Source organism: Ovis canadensis, chromosome 22 (assembly GCF_042477335.2).
Source record: "Ovis canadensis isolate MfBH-ARS-UI-01 breed Bighorn chromosome 22, ARS-UI_OviCan_v2, whole genome shotgun sequence".
Lineage (NCBI taxonomy): Eukaryota > Metazoa > Chordata > Mammalia > Artiodactyla > Bovidae > Ovis > Ovis canadensis.
The window spans coordinates 20,462,803-20,478,392 of record NC_091266.1 but is presented as its reverse complement, the minus strand read 5'-3'; the positions used below and the strand labels follow the sequence as shown (position 1 = coordinate 20,478,392).

Here is a 15,590-nt window from a genome sequence, read left to right as displayed (position 1 = left end):
GAAAATAAAACAAGGTCATTTATTATCAAATTCATGAGGAAAACAGGCTATATTCTTACTAACTGTGTGATCAGGGAAGGCTTCTCTTAAAAGGTAACACTTGAACTGAAACCAAATGACTAGAATAGCTAGTCAGGAAACTACCAGAAGAGAACATTGCCAAAAGAAGCAGATGAGGCATACAGTCTTGGCTGAAAGAAAGTGAAGTCACGCAGCTGAGTCCGACTCTTTGCGACCCCATGGACAGTAGCCTACCAGGATCTTCTGTCTGTGGGATTTTCCAGGCAAGAGTACTGGAGTGGGGTGCCATTTCCTTCTCCAGGGGATCTTTCCAACCCAGGGATTGAACTCAGGTCTCCCTCATTGTAGGCAGACGCTATACTGTCTGAGCCACCGGGGAAGTCCATCCCCTTGGCTGAAAGGGCATGTCATATAAAAGATAGGAAATAGGACAGGAAAGCGTATAGCTATCAGAAATTCATTTCTTACAGTTCTGGAGGCTGGAACATTTAAGAACAAGGTACTGGTCAAATTATTGCCTAGTGAGAGACTATTTCCTCATTCATAGGTGCCTCTTCCCACTGTGTTCTCACTTGTAGAAAGGAGGATGGGTCTCTCTGTGGTCTCATTTTTTAAGTGCATTAATCCCATTCAGGTGCCTCTTCTCTCATGACCTAATCACCTCCGAAAGGCTCCACACTTCCACATACCATCACACTGGGGATTAGGTTTCCTCATATGAATAGGGGGTAGGGGAGTGTGGAACAAGCATTCAGTCTATAGCAGTGGTAAAGAAAGAAGCATGTAAAAATGGATAAGGCATTATAGGAAGACACTTAAAATCGTTAAATGACGTGCTATCAGAGCATTGAAGCAGAGAAACTGGATGATCTGGTATCTTCTTTTCAACACTATTTTGACTCAGTTTCAGGTAGACCTGATAGACAGCAATAGTAGGTCTCTAGATAAGAATTAGTGATGGACTGATTATATATTTGCCTTACATATTTGGGTTTTCATTTGCCCAGAATACACTTCCCATTCTTAACAATATGCCTGCTTTCTTAGAAAAATTACTTTTGCCAGTTAAACACAATTTCATTAGGGGCTGTTTATTAGGGTTGTCCTAAAAAAACAAAACCAATATGATATGTATGTATATTACCACTCATACTGAGAGTAAGAGAAAGACAGAGATTGGGGGATTATATAGGTTTGTTTATCTACCTATCTATTTATCTCTCTCTCCATCTATAGTGTCACGCAAAAATTGAGAGAGAGATTTATTTTAAGGAATTGACTCAGGCTGCGATAGTAGAGGCTGGCAAATCCAAAATCCGCTGGGCAAGTCATCAAACTGGAGACCCAGGGAAGAAATGATGTTAGAGTTTGAATCCAAAGGCCGTCTGCTGGCAGGATTTCTTCTTTTTGAGGTGAAATCAGTCTTTTTTTCCCCATTGCAGTACTCCTGCCTGAAAAATCCCATGGACGGAGGGGCCTGGTAGGCTGCAGTCCATGGGGTCGCTGAGGGTCGGACACAACTGAGTGACTTCATTTTCACTTTTCACTTTCATGCATTGGAGAAGGAAATGGCAACCCACTCCAGTGTTCTTGCTTGGAGAATTCCAGGAACGGGGGAGCCTCGTGGGCTACCGTCTATGAGGTTACACAGAGTCAGACACTACTGAAGTGACTTAGCAGCAGCAGCAGCAGTCTTTTTTCTTAAGACTTTCAATTGATAGAATGTGGACACCTCCTCCCATGTTACGGAGAGTAATCTGTTTTACTCATAGTCTAATTAAAATGAATGTGTGCTCAGTCATGTCCAACTCTTTGTGACCCTGTGGACTGTAGCCCACCAGGCTCCTCTGCCCATGGAACTTTCCAGGCAAAAATACTGAAGTGAGTTGCCATTTCCTACTCCAGGGGATCTTCCTGACCCAGGGATCAAAGCTGTAAAGAATGCCTGCAAATTCAAGAGAGCCAGAGATATGGGTTCAATCCCTGGGTACCATGGCCTAGACAAGGAGCCGCATAAAATTAACCACCACAGGTTCTATTCAACTTAGTTAAAGAGTAAGCATGTGACTCAAGAATACATCCTATCCCTATAATCACTTCCAAACCACATTATCTGCACCTACAACGACAACACGTAGTGATTCGTGTTTCCCAATTGTGGATCCCTTTAAACAAGTCGCCAGTAGATTCTGTGAGGCCCAGTGAATAAGTAATGCTTCAGCTTTACATAGGACAGAATAAATTGGTTTGTTTTCAATTAAAAAAAAAAACAAAAATGCAATTGCCTCAAACAAGATCCAGCTATTTGGAAAAGCATGCATCAAATTAATAATGGTTTTCTTTCGGGACTTCCCTGGTGGTCCAGATGTTAAGAATTCACCTTCCAATGCATGGGATCCAGGTTCCATCCCTGGTCCAAAAAGCAAGATCCCACATGATTCAGATCAACTAAACCCACACACTGCAACAACTGAGTCCCCAACAAGCAACTAAGACCCAATGCAGTCAAATAAATATTTTTTAAAAAATTAATAACTGTTTTCCTGGAAATGGGGCTTCAAAGATTGAAGGTTTCCAATTTCAAGTGTGCATAATTAAACTTTAATTCTCTGTATAATTTACGATTAGCAGCTAATCCCTTTTTTTAAATCAGAGTAAATAACAATTTTTTTCTAAATTAGTAAGTGGGAAAAAAAATGCATTTTAGATATTATACAAAGCAGAAGTCCTATCTTTAACTGTAGAAGAAGTCCAAGTGATGCCTCTGTAGAACTACAGGTTTTATGGCACAATTTGAAAAACTTTATTGAAATCATTGTGTTTTATTTAAATTAATTAATTTTAATTGGGGCTAATTACTTTACAATGTTGTAATGGTTTTTGCCATACATTAACATGAATCAGCCATGGGTGTACATGTGTCCCCCATCCTAAACACCCCCTCCCACCTCTCACCCCATCCCATCCCTCAGGGTCATTCCAGTGCACCTGCCCTGACCACCCCTCTCATGCATCAAAACTGGACTAGCAATCTTTTTCATATATGGTACTATACATGTTTCAATGCTATTCTCTCAAATCATCCCATCCTCACCTTCTCCCACAGAGTCCAAAAGTCTGTTCTTTACAGAATTTTTTTTTTATCATAAATGGATGTTGAATTTTGTTAAAGGCTTTCTCTGTATCGATTGAGATAATCATATTTTTTTTTTATCTTTCAATTTGTTACTGTGGTATAGCACATGGATTTATTTGTGAATATTGAAGAATCCTTGCATCCCTGGGATAAAGCCCACTTGGTCATGATGTATGATCTTTTTAATATGTTGTTAGATTCTGTTTGATAGAATTTTGTTAAGCATTTTTGCATGTATGTTCGTCAGTGATGTTGACCTATAGTTTTCTTTTCTTTGTTTTTGTGTGGAATCTTTGTCAGGTTTTGGTATTAGGGTGATGGTGGCCTCATAGAATGAGTTTGGCAGTCCACCTCCCTCTGCAATTTTCTGAAAGAGTTTGAGTAGGATAGGTTTTCTCTAAATTTTTGGTGGAATTCACCTGTGTAGTCATCTGGTCCTGGGCTTTTGTTTTTTGGAAGATTTTTTATTACAGTTTCCATTTCCGTTCTTCTGATATGTCTGTTAATATTTTCTATTTCTTCCTGGTTCAGTTTTGGAAGGTTATATTTTTAAGAATTTATCAATTTGTCCATTTTATTGGCATATAGTTGCTGATAGTGGTCTCTTATGGTCATTTGTATTTATGTGTTGTCATCATTTCTCCATTTTCATTCCTAGTTTTGTTGATTTGATTCTTCTCCTTTTTTTGCTTGAGGAGTCTGGCTATTGGTCTGTCTATTTCATTTATCTTCTCAAAGAACCAGCTTTTAGCTTTGTTGATGTTTGCTATGGTCTCCTTTGTTTCTTTTGTCTTTATTTCTGCCCTAATTTTTTATGATTTCTTTCCTTCTACTAACCCCAGGGTTCTTCATTTCTTCTTTTTCTAGTTGCTTTGGATGTAAAGTTAGGTTATTTATTTTTCTCTTGTTTCTTGAGGTAAGCTTGTATTGCTATGAACCTTCCCCTTAGCACTGCTCTTACTGAATCCCATCAGTTTTGGGTTATTATGTTTTCATTTTCATTGATTTTATGCATATTTTGGGGGTCTTCCCTGGTAGCTGAGATGGTAAAAGCATCTGCCTACAATGCGGGAGACCCAGGTTCAATCCTTGGGTAGGGAAGATCCCCTGGAGAAGGAAATGGAAACTCACTCTAGTACTCTTGCCTAGAAAATCCCATGGACCTAGGAGCCTGGTAGGCTACAGTCCATGGGGTCGCGAAGAGTCATACACGGCTAAGTGACTTCACTTCCCGTATGCATATTTTGATTCCTTTTTAAAATTTTTCCTGTGATTTGTTTGTTATTCAGAAAAGTGTTGTTTAGCCTCCATATGCTTGCATTTTTAACAGTTTTTGTCCTGTGGTTGACGTCTAATCTTACTATATTGTGATCAGAAAAGATGCTTGAAATGATTTCATTTTTTTTTTTTTTGAATTTGCCAAGGCTAGATTTATGGTCCAGGATGTGATATATCTTGGAGAATGTTCCGTGTGTACTTTAGAAAAAGGTGAAATTCATTGTTTTGGGATGAAATGTCCAATAGATATCAGTTAGGTCTAACTGGTCCATTTCATTATTTAAAGTTTGTGTTTCCTTGCTGATTTTCTGTTTAGTTGACCTATCCATAGGTGTGAGTGGGTGTTAAAGTCCCCCACTGTTATTGTGTTACTGTTAATTTCCCCTTTCATACTTGTCAGCATTTGCCTTACATACTGCGGTGCTCCTATGTTGGGTGCATATATATTTATAATTGTTATATCTTCTTCTTGGATCGATCCTTTGATCATTATGTAGTGTCCTTCTTTGTCTCTTTTCATGGGCTTTATTTCAGAGTCTATTTTATCTGATATGAGTATTGCTACTCCTGCTTTCTTTTGGTCTCTATTTGCATGAAATATCTTTTTCCAGCCTTTCATTTTCAGTCTGTATGTGTCCCTGTTTCGAGGTGGGTCTCTTGTAGACAGCATATATAGGGATCTTATTTTCGTATCCATTCTTCGTCTTTGTCTTTTGGTTGGGGCATTCAACCCATTTACATTTAAGGTAATTACTGATAAGTATGATCCTGTTGCCATTTACTTTCTTGTTTGGGGTTCAAGTTTATAAACCTTTTCTGTGTTTCCTGTCTAGAGAAGATCCTTTAGCATTTGTTGAAGAGCTGGTTTGGTGGTGCTGAATTCTCTCAGCTTTTGCTTGTCTGTAAAGCTTTTGATTTCTCCTTCATATTTGAACGAGATCCTTGCTGGGTACAGTAATCTGGGTTGTAGGTTTTTCTCTTTCATCACTTTAAATATGTCCTGCCAATCCTTTCTGGCCTGAAGAGTTTCTATTGAAAGATCAGCTGTTATCCTAATGGGACTCCCCTTGTGTGTTATTTGTTGTTTTTCCCTTGCTGTTTTAATATTTGCTCTTTGTGTTTCATCTTTGTTAATTTGATTAATATGTGTCTTGGGGTGTTTTACCTTGGGTTTATCCTGTTTGGGACTCTCTGGGTTTCTTGGACGCGGGTGGCTATTTCTTTCCCCATTTTAGGGACGTTTTCAACTATTACCTCCTCAAGTATTTTCTCATGGCCTTTCTTTTTGTGTTCTTCCAGGACTCTTATGATTAGAATGTTGGAGCATTCGACATTGTCCCAGAGGTCTCTGAGGTTGTCCTCATTTTTTTTTAATTCTTTTTTCTTTTTTCCTCTTTGCTTCATTTATTTCCACCATTCTATCTTCCTCCTCACTTATTCTATCTTCTGCTTCAGTTATTCTACTGTTGGTTCTCTCCAGAGTGCTTTTGATCTCAGTTATTGCATTATTCATTATTGAATGACTCTTTTTTATTTCTTCTAAGTCCTTGTTAAACCTTTCTTGCATATTCTCAATCCTTGTCTCTAGTCTATTTATCTATAACTCCATTTCGTTTTCAAGATTTTGGATCATCTTTACTATCATTATTTTGAATTCTTTTTCAGGTAAACTCCTTATCTTCCTCCTCTTTTTTTTTGGTTTGGTGGGTATTTATCATGTTCCTTTACCTGCTGAATATTTCTCTGTCTTTTCATTTTGTTTAGATTTCTCTATTTGGGGTATCCTTTCTGTATGCTGGAAGTTTGTGGTTCCTCTTTATTGTGGAGATTCCACCCCGTAGGTGGGGTTGGATGAGTGGCTTGTCAAGGTTTCCTGGTTATGGAAGCTTATGTCAGTGTTCTGGTGGGTGGAGCTGGATCTCTTCTCTCTGGGGTGCAGTGAAGTGTCCAGTAGTGAGTTTTGAGGTGTCTATGGCTTTGGTTTGACTTTGAGCAGCCTGTATTTTAATGCTCAGGGCTATGTTCCTGCCTTGCTGGAGAATTAGTGTGGTATGTCTTGCACTGTAACTTGTTGGCTCTTGAATGGAGCTTGGTTTCAGTGTATGGAGGTATGGAGGCTTTTGGATGAGCTCTTGTTGATTAATATTCCCTAAAGTCAAGAGTTCTCTGTTGTTCTCAAGTTTTGGATTTAAGCCTCCTGCCTTTGGTTTTCAGTCTTATTCTTACAGTAGCCTCAAGACTTCTCCATCCATACAGCACAGATGATGAGACATTTAAGTTAATAGTAAAAAGATTCTCCACAGTGAGGGGTACCCAGATAGGTTCACATAGTTACATGGAGAAGAGAAGAGAGAGACAGGAGATAGAGGTGACCAGGTGGAGAAGAGGGGAAATCTAAAGGGGAGAGAGCAATACAGCCAGTAACCAAATTCCCTATGTGGTCTCCACAGTCTGTAATACCCAGAGAGGTTCACAGAGTTACAAAGAGAAGAGAAGAGGGAGAAGGGAGATAGAGCTGACCAGGAGGAGATAGAGGTGACCAGGAGGAGAAGAGGTGTAGTCAAAAGGGGAGAGACCAATCTAGCCAGTAACCAGTTTCCTAAGTGTTCTCCTCAGCCAGTAACAGAGAGAGATTCACAGAGTTAAGTAGAGAAGAGAAGGGGGAGGGAGGCAGTGGAGGTGACCTGGGGGAGAAGAGGGAGAGTCAAAACGGGAGAGAGCAATCAAGCTAGTAATCACACCCCTAAGTAAACTGGGTACTGAAGATTAGATTCTTAAAGGTACAAAATTGAAAACAAATACCAAAAAATAAATCTAGAGTAGAGGTTAGACTCAAAAATACAATATTAAAAATACAAAACAAAATCAATCACAAAATTATTTAAAAATATACATGTGAAATTTGCTTTAAAAATAGGGTCTCTTTTTTTGCAAAGTAATAGGTTATAAAAATGAAAATTAAAGGAAAAATAATGAATTTAAAAATAAAAAATAAAAATTAAAAAAATGATAGTAGTAAAAATATATCTAGGAATTTCTCTGGAGCTGTTGAGGGTAGTGTGAGGTCAGTTCAGTTTCAGAGAGTTCCTTGTTTCAGCTTATACTTCTTCTCAAGGTCTATAGGCCCCTTCCAATGCTTAGTCGATGCTAACTACAGAGTTTAATCTGTTGCACCTGCCACTTCTAAAGTGATTCCCTCTTTGTCTATTTTGGCTTCCTCTGTTTGCAAGTCTCTTCAGTGTCTGATTTCTGCCCTGACACGAGCGAAGAAAGGTGGTCACTTATTTAGACTGTATTTAGTTGTGTTGTGGGAAGGGAAGAACACTGTAAACAAATATCACTGGCATGTGTGGGGAGTGCTCACAGTGTATGAACCATACCAGGTTTGCCCCAGCTCACAGCATGTGTGCTTTCCCTACACCGCTCAGGCGCCAGGTTGCTCTGAACAGGAACTGTCCAAATCGGGCCCTGGGTTGCGTGCATTTTCCAGGTCTAAGCTGCTCAGGTTCAGGTTCTCAGGTATGCCACAAAAGCACAGACTCAGTTGGGCCTGAGTTTTGTGCCCTTCCCAGGTCTGAGGAGCTCAGGCGACCTGGTGCTTGGTGAGCACACTGTCCCAGGTGAGCAGTGTGTTTTAATCACCTCCCTGGTCCCAGCTGCTCAGTTTCCTGGGTGTGCCATGTGTCTCCCCTGGGGAGCTGATCTCAGGCTGCGACATTCCTGGCAGATGTCAACTGTCCAGGATCTCAGGGAGACTTTGTTAGCAACTGAAAGCCCTCTCTCAGTTTGGTGGAGGATGCCATCTCTGGGGCTGAGATTGCCTCTCCTCTTCCAGCTCTCGCTGTTGCCTGCCTGCCTCTCTGTCTCTGGTGGGGGGATGGGCCAGTCCACAGCAAGCTGGCTCCCCTTTGGTATTCACTCAGCCCTTTGTTCTGTGAGCTGGCCAGGCTGTGCTTTATGTTAGAGCTTTTGTGGGAAAGTTCTCTCTCTCTCTCCCTCTTTTTTTTTTTTTTTCTCTCTCTGGCTATCCCACAGTTTGGGTTGCTATCTCATGTTAGCTCCTTCAGGTTGTCCTTAGGAAATTCAGGCCTGATCCTTACCCTAACCATGCAAGCCACACCTCCCTGTTTAGCCCCTACTTACTGGTGGCACATGCAAGCTTCTGGGCTATTTCTCCACTGGGAGTTAAGGTTAAGGTGCATATTCTGTGGGGTTTTGTTTTTGTTTTTTCCCTCCCGGTTATGTTGCCCTCTGAGATTCCAAAACTCCCGCAGACCCGCTGGTGAGAGGGTTTCCTAGTGTTTGGAAACTTCTTCACAACTCCCTCCCCAGGACGGTCTCCATCCCTAACTCTTTTGTCTCTCTTTTCATCTTTTATATTTTGTTTTACCTCCTTTCGAAGAGAATGGGCTGCCTTTCTGGGTGTGTGGTGTCCTCCGCCAGTATTCAGAATTTGTTTCGTGGAAGTTGCTCAGCATTCAAATGATATTTTGATGAATTTGTGGGGGAGAAAGTGGTCTCCCCATCCTATTCCTCTGCCATCTTAGGACCAACCCAGAAATCATTGTTTTTATATTTATAAAAAGAAAAAATGAAAGAAAGAGGGAAAGGGAGCAGGACAGTTACCTCCCCAGCAGACATTTAAAATTTGATGTATTGATATATTCTTGGCTCATGGTATTAGTTGCGGCATTTTGCATCAGCTGCTGCTTCTTCCCAAAGCAATAATATATTGCATAATTAACTCAACATAAGAAGCAAGTGTGCCAAATGTGTGTTTTTTTTAAATGATTCTATGTTTCTTCTTGGTAAAGGTATGACATTTTTTTATTTTGTTTTCTCAGCAGTGCCACACAGCTTGTGGGATCTTAGTTCCCAACCAAAGATTGAAGCCAGCACCACAGCAGTGAAAGTTGCTGTTGTTTAGTTACTCAGTTGTGTCCAACTCTTTATGACCCCATGAACTGAAGCATGTCAGTGCTTCCTTGTCCTTCACTATCTCTTGGAGTTTGCTCAAACTCATGTCCATTCAGTAAGTGATGGCATCCAACTATCTCATCTTCTGTCATCCCTTCTCCTCCTGCCTTCACTCTTTCCCACCATCAGGGTCTTCTCCGATGAGTCAGCTCTTTGCAGTAGGTGGTCAAAGTATTTGAAGTTCAGCTTCAGCACCAGTCCTTCCAATGAATATTCAGGATTGATTTCCTTTAGGATTGGCTGTTTTGATCTTCTTGTAGTCCAAGGGACTCTCAGGAGTCTTCTTCAGCTCCATAGTTCAAAAGTGTCAATTCTTCAGCACTCAGCCTTCTTTTTGCTCCAACTCTCAAATCCATACATGACTGCTGGAAAAAGCATAGCTTTGACTAGATGGACATCTATCAGCAAAGTGATATTTCTGCTTTTAAATACACTGTCTAGGTTTGTCATAGTTTTTCTTCCAAGGAACTAGCATCTTTTAATTTCATGCCTGAAATCACCACCTGCAGTGATTTTGAAGCCTAAGGAAATAAAGTCTGTCGCTGTTTCCATTTTTTCCCCATCTATTTGCCAGGAAGTGATGGGACTGGATGCCATGATATTAGTTTTTTCAACTAAGCCAGCTTTTTCACTCTCCTCTTTCACCTTCATTAAGAAGCTCTTTAGTTCCTCTTCACTTTCTGCCATAAGGATGGTGTCATCTGCATAACTGAGGTTATTGATATTTCTCTTGGCAATCTTGATTTCCGCTTATGCTTCATCCAGCCCAGCATTTTACAGGATGTACTCTGTATATACGTTAAATTATCAGGGTGACAAATTATAACCTTGATGTACTCCTTTCCCAACTTGGAACCAGTCCATAGTGTTGCTTCATGCCCTGCATACAGGTTTCTCAGAAGGTAGGTAATGTGGTTTGGTATTCCCATCTCTTTAAGAATTTTCCTCAGTTTGTTGTGATCTGCACAGTCAAAGGCTTTGTGCTTAGTTCTAACCAGTGGACCACCAAGGAATTCCAGGTATTACATTTTTTTAAAGAACTGAAATCATGCTGAATTAATTAGGAGTAGCGCAATCAGAATAAATTAGGACTATCAATGTATATAACAGGTTTTCAAGCTGGAATTTCCGTTAAAAAGTAATTCAATTTTTTAAAAAAAATTGAAACAGCCACTTCCTCCCATGACTTTCTGAGTAAATACTCAGCCAGATGATGAAGTTCCACAGGAAATGACAATAATAATAGAAATAGCTAAATATTATTAAATCCTTAGTATCTGCTTGAAACAATTTAAGTGTGCTTCATAAGTCCTCTTTAGTAGTGTTCACAAAAATCCCATATATTAGATAGCATGATCCCCACCTTATAGATGAGAAGCCTAAACTGTTTTGAGACGGTGAGCAACATTTTCATCACACAGTCTTTAACCTGTACTTTGTGTTCTTACAAATTTCCTTATTTTGCTATAAGAAACAAATTTGCAAAGTGTTTCTACATAATTTAGTAAGCCACCAGATAGTTCAAAATAAATGCTTATGGAGTTATCAACATCAAGTCCAAGTCAAATGACTTCGTGTTTTTTTCTCTTTTTCTGTATTTCATAGGAAAACATATCTCCTATGCTAATTTGAAATAATATTTTAAACAAATTCTTCAACAAGAAAAGTTAGACTTCGGTCTTATTACTGGAAAGAATCATGACTTTGTCCCTTTAATTTAATAAACTCAATTCCTCTGATTATTTCTTACTTGTTAATTGCTCCACAATTAAACATATTTTCATATTGTCTGTAAATGGAGTTATATATAGCTTAGTCTATTCACACATGAAATTTGACCAAGGAATAAAAAAGTAAACGACTCCTTTTCTCTCTTATAATTGCACATAACCTTTCAGAATTCAGTTCAGTTCAGTCATTCAGTCGTGTCCGACCTTTTCCGATCCCATGAATTGTAGCACGCCAGGCCTCCCTGTCCATCACCAACTCCCAGAGACACACCAACTCTCAGACACACGTCCATCGAATCAGTGATGCCATCCAGCCATCTCATCCTGTTGTCTCCTTCTCCTCCTGCCGCAATCCCTCCCAGCATCAGAGTCTTTTCCAGTGGGTCAACACTTTGCCTGAAGAGGCCAAAGTACTGAAGTTTCAGTTTTAGCATCATTCCTTCCAAAGAAATCCCAGGGCTGATCTCCTTCAGAATGGACTGGTTGGATCTCCTGCACTCCAAGGGACCCTCAAGAGTCTTCTCCAACACCACAGTTCAAAAGCACCAATTCTTCGGCGCTCAGCTTTCTTCACAGTTCAGCTCTCACATCCATACATGACCACAGAAAAAACCATAGCCTTGACTAGACGGACCTTTGCTGGCAAAGTAATGTCTCTGCTTTTTAATATGCCATCTAGGTTGATCATAACTTTATTTCCAAGGAGTAAGCGTCTTTTAATTTCATGGCTGCAGTCACTATCTGCAGTGATTTTGGAGCCCCCAAAAATAAAGTCTGACACTGTTTCCACTGTTTCCCCTTCTATTTCCCATGAAATGATAGGACCAGATGCCATAATCTTCGTTTTCTGAATGTTGAGCTTTAAGCCAACTTTTTCACTCTCTTCTTTCATCTAGAGGCTTTTTAATTACTCTTCATGTTCTGCCATAAGGGTGGTGTCATCTGCATATCTGAGGTTATTGATATTTCTCCTGGAAATCTTGATTCCAGCTTGTGCTTCTTCCAGTCCAGCGTTTCTTATGATGTACTCTGCATAGAAGTCAAATAAGCAGGGTAACAATATACAGCCTTGACGTACTCCTTTTCCTATTTGGAACCAGTCTGTTGTTCCATGTCCAGTTCTAACTGTTGCTTCCTGACCTGCATATAGGTTTCTTAAGAGGCAGGTCAGGTGATCTGGTATTCCCATCTCTTTCAGAATTTTCCACAGTTTATTGTGATCCACACAGTCAAAGGCTTTGGCATAGTCAATAAAGCAGAAATAGATGTTTTTCTGGAACTCTCTTGCTTTTTCCATGATCCAGCAGATGTTGGGAATTTGATCTCTGGTTCCTCTGCCTTTTCTAAAACCAGCTTGAACATCAGGGAGTTCACGGTTCACGTATTACTGAAGCCTGGCTTGGAGAATTTTGAGCATTACTTTACTAGTGTGTGAGATGAGTGCAATTGTGCGGTAGTTTGAGCATTCTTTGGCATTGCCTTTCTTTGAAATTGGAATGAAAACTGACCTTTTCCACTCCTGTGGAAATTCTTCAGAATTACTATAATATAATAATATACTTCCACACTCTAGGATTCCAGTTTGTTTGTTTATTTGTTTGGTGTTTAGCTATTGTTTCCCCAACTTAATTCTTAAGTTTCTTTGATAATTTGCTACTAGTGGCCTATAGGTGTGACTGTTGATGGGAGGAAATAAATTGGCAGAAAATGCAATGTTCTGACCAAGATATATTATTTATCATTTTCCCCTTCAATCTACTTTGACAGTCTTCTCATTAAAAGATTATAGGCAGTTTGGGAATTGACAATTGTTTCCTTCTTTTTTCATCACTTTGCTGGCACTAAAAGAGCTCTGTAGGACTCAGTTTGAGAATAATTGGCCTAAAGGCCAAGAAGGATATAATTTAATATTTGAAACATTACTGAAATGAGAAGGAAGCATTGCAAACAATGTGCTGGGACAACAACTGTAAACAACTGTACTACCTCTCTATGGTAATCGGGACATATGCTTACTTTATCCAGACCACCTATTAGACTCCTTCTTGACTAGATAATGGTTAAATATGATATGCTTGCAATTCTAATTGGAAAACATTAAAAGTGTATTAAAAGGTTATATATAAACATATATATACACACACACATACATACACATATACACACACATATATATATATATACACCATGGTTAATAAGCTATTATTTGGATAAAATGTATTTATATTAAATAATTATATATTCTTTACATATACATGCTTATGATAAACTCTCATTGTGAGTGAGAAGGCAGAAGCCATACTTATTCCTATTTATGTCCAGTATCTTCTTAGCGTACAATATGTGTTTCTTGACATTTTAATTCAATTCAATAATTTCTGAACATTTATTATGTGAAAAGAATGAGTTATGCTTAAGATATAATAATAGGTAGGAAACTGAAGAACTAGTACACTAGTGAAAGGGAAGAGGGTGAATGACTGAACACAATGGGGAGCTCAGTGCTTATGGCCGAAACACATGCAGATAACAAAGAAAAACTTAATTTTAAGCACCTATATATAATAGCATATTATTGATGAAGCTTGAATAAAAGCTATAGGCTTAATATATGAAACAAAGTGGAGAAAAGAGAGGTTAATTCTCAGAGAAATCCAGGTTATATGCAGAACTCCGTTTCTGGAGAAATTGCTTTATGCGATTTAGAAGAGAGTGAAAATGGTCAGAGGTAAAGTTACTTTAAAGACTATACTCAAAGTTTTGAAACTCATTTGGCATACGATGGAAAATATTGAGACTTTATTTAAAGAGTGAAAGTACATATCAGAATGGTATTCTAATTTTATAGGTCCAGAGTTGAGGGTATGACTTTAAGGGGTATTTTGGCACTAAGCAGCAGTGGAGCAGTGTTAGTTGCTGTCGTGTCTGACTCTTTGTGATCCTATGAACTGTAGCCAGCCAGGCTCCTCTGTCCATTGGATTCTCCAGGCAAGAATACTGGAGTGAATTGTCATTCCCTTCTCCAGAGGATCTTCCTGACCCAGGAATTGAACCCAGGTCTCCTGCATTGCAGGCAGATTCTTTACCCTCTGAGCTCCAGGGAAGATCCTTTTGGCAGTAAACTAGGCATCAAACATAATGAAGTAACATTTCATAGATAATGCAGAGAATGTCTTTGGAGATTGAGTTTGAGATGCAGGGGTCATTTAAGTTTAGGTCCAAATCAACCAAGACCCCACAAGTGACATGAGAGTAGGTGTGGATGCATCAGAATGTAATAGAGAGGATAATGAGGCATCTGTCGGGTGTACAGGAAAACTATGCAGAAAAACTGAGAAATGTAAGCTTGGAAGTCAGGAGAGATTTCAGGTAAGAAAACACATCTACAATATACAGATCAGAGAAAAAAGAACATTCTTTGCTCAGAGAGTAAAGAGCCCAATGGTGTAGGCTTAATGAATCTAGGTGAAAACTACAGTGAAAAGGGGGTGGGGGAGCTTCAAAAGATAGAAATCTGGAATATTCTAAAGATTTAAGAATAAATAAATAAATCCAAGCACAGAGATACCTTTTAGGAAAAAAAAAAAATCCAAATATTTAAGAGGAGAAATCGATGGCCATCAAGAGGAGAAGAACCAGTAGTTTCGTAAAAGACAAGAGAGGAGAAACTTCATAGATTGTAACACATTTAATGAGTATGAGCCAACAGGAAATTATAAATGTCATACATCACTGGAAATCACGACCACTCTTGTAATAATTGAGAAAGCTTCCCTGGAAGGGGAGAGCAGCATAAATAAAGCAGTAGCGCTCTCTTCGATGGTTACATGAAAAGCAGAGTTTTTTAGGACAGGTTATAGTGGAAGCATTTGTGGTAAGATAGTCTTGGGACATAACCCAAGACTTTAAACAAGGATGGGGAAGAATTCATTAAAGTGTGGATTCTAGCTACTAGATGACTAAATATGATAGACAACTAATGCCAAAATGCTGAACTCTGCATGATACAATATGTAAAAGAAAATATACATGCTAAAAATAAAGTTAATATGTCAATATTATCACATTAATATTATGGTATTTCTAACCATTTGGTATTTCTAAACCATATGGTATTTCTAACCATTTCTGATAAAACGTGGGCCACTGGGGAAGGAAAAGGCAAACCACTTCAGTATTCTTGCCTTGAGAACCCCATGAACAGTATGAAAAGGAAAAAGATGGGACACTGAAAGATGAACTCTGGTCAGTAGGTGCCCAATATACTACTAGAAATAAGTGGAGTAATAACTCCAGAAAGAATGAAGAGACAGAGCCAAAGCAAAAACAACACACAGTTGTGGATGTGACTGGTGATGGAAGCAGGGTTCGATGCTGTAAAGAGCAATATTGCATAGGAACCTGGAAACTTAGGTCTATGAATCAAGGCAAATTGGAAGTGGGCAAAA

At 39.1% G+C, this 15,590-nt stretch overlaps 1 protein-coding gene and 1 non-coding gene across 6 annotated transcripts in view; one reads left to right on the top strand and one right to left on the bottom strand.

Moving 5' to 3' along the window:
• Window positions 1–15,590, bottom strand: part of PCDH15 (protocadherin related 15) — a 1,084,160-nt gene that overhangs the window by 479,829 nt on the left and 588,741 nt on the right. The window lies entirely within an intron of this gene.
• Window positions 4,186–4,258, top strand: TRNAC-ACA (transfer RNA cysteine (anticodon ACA)). The gene has a single exon. It is a non-coding gene; the product is annotated as a tRNA-Cys (tRNA).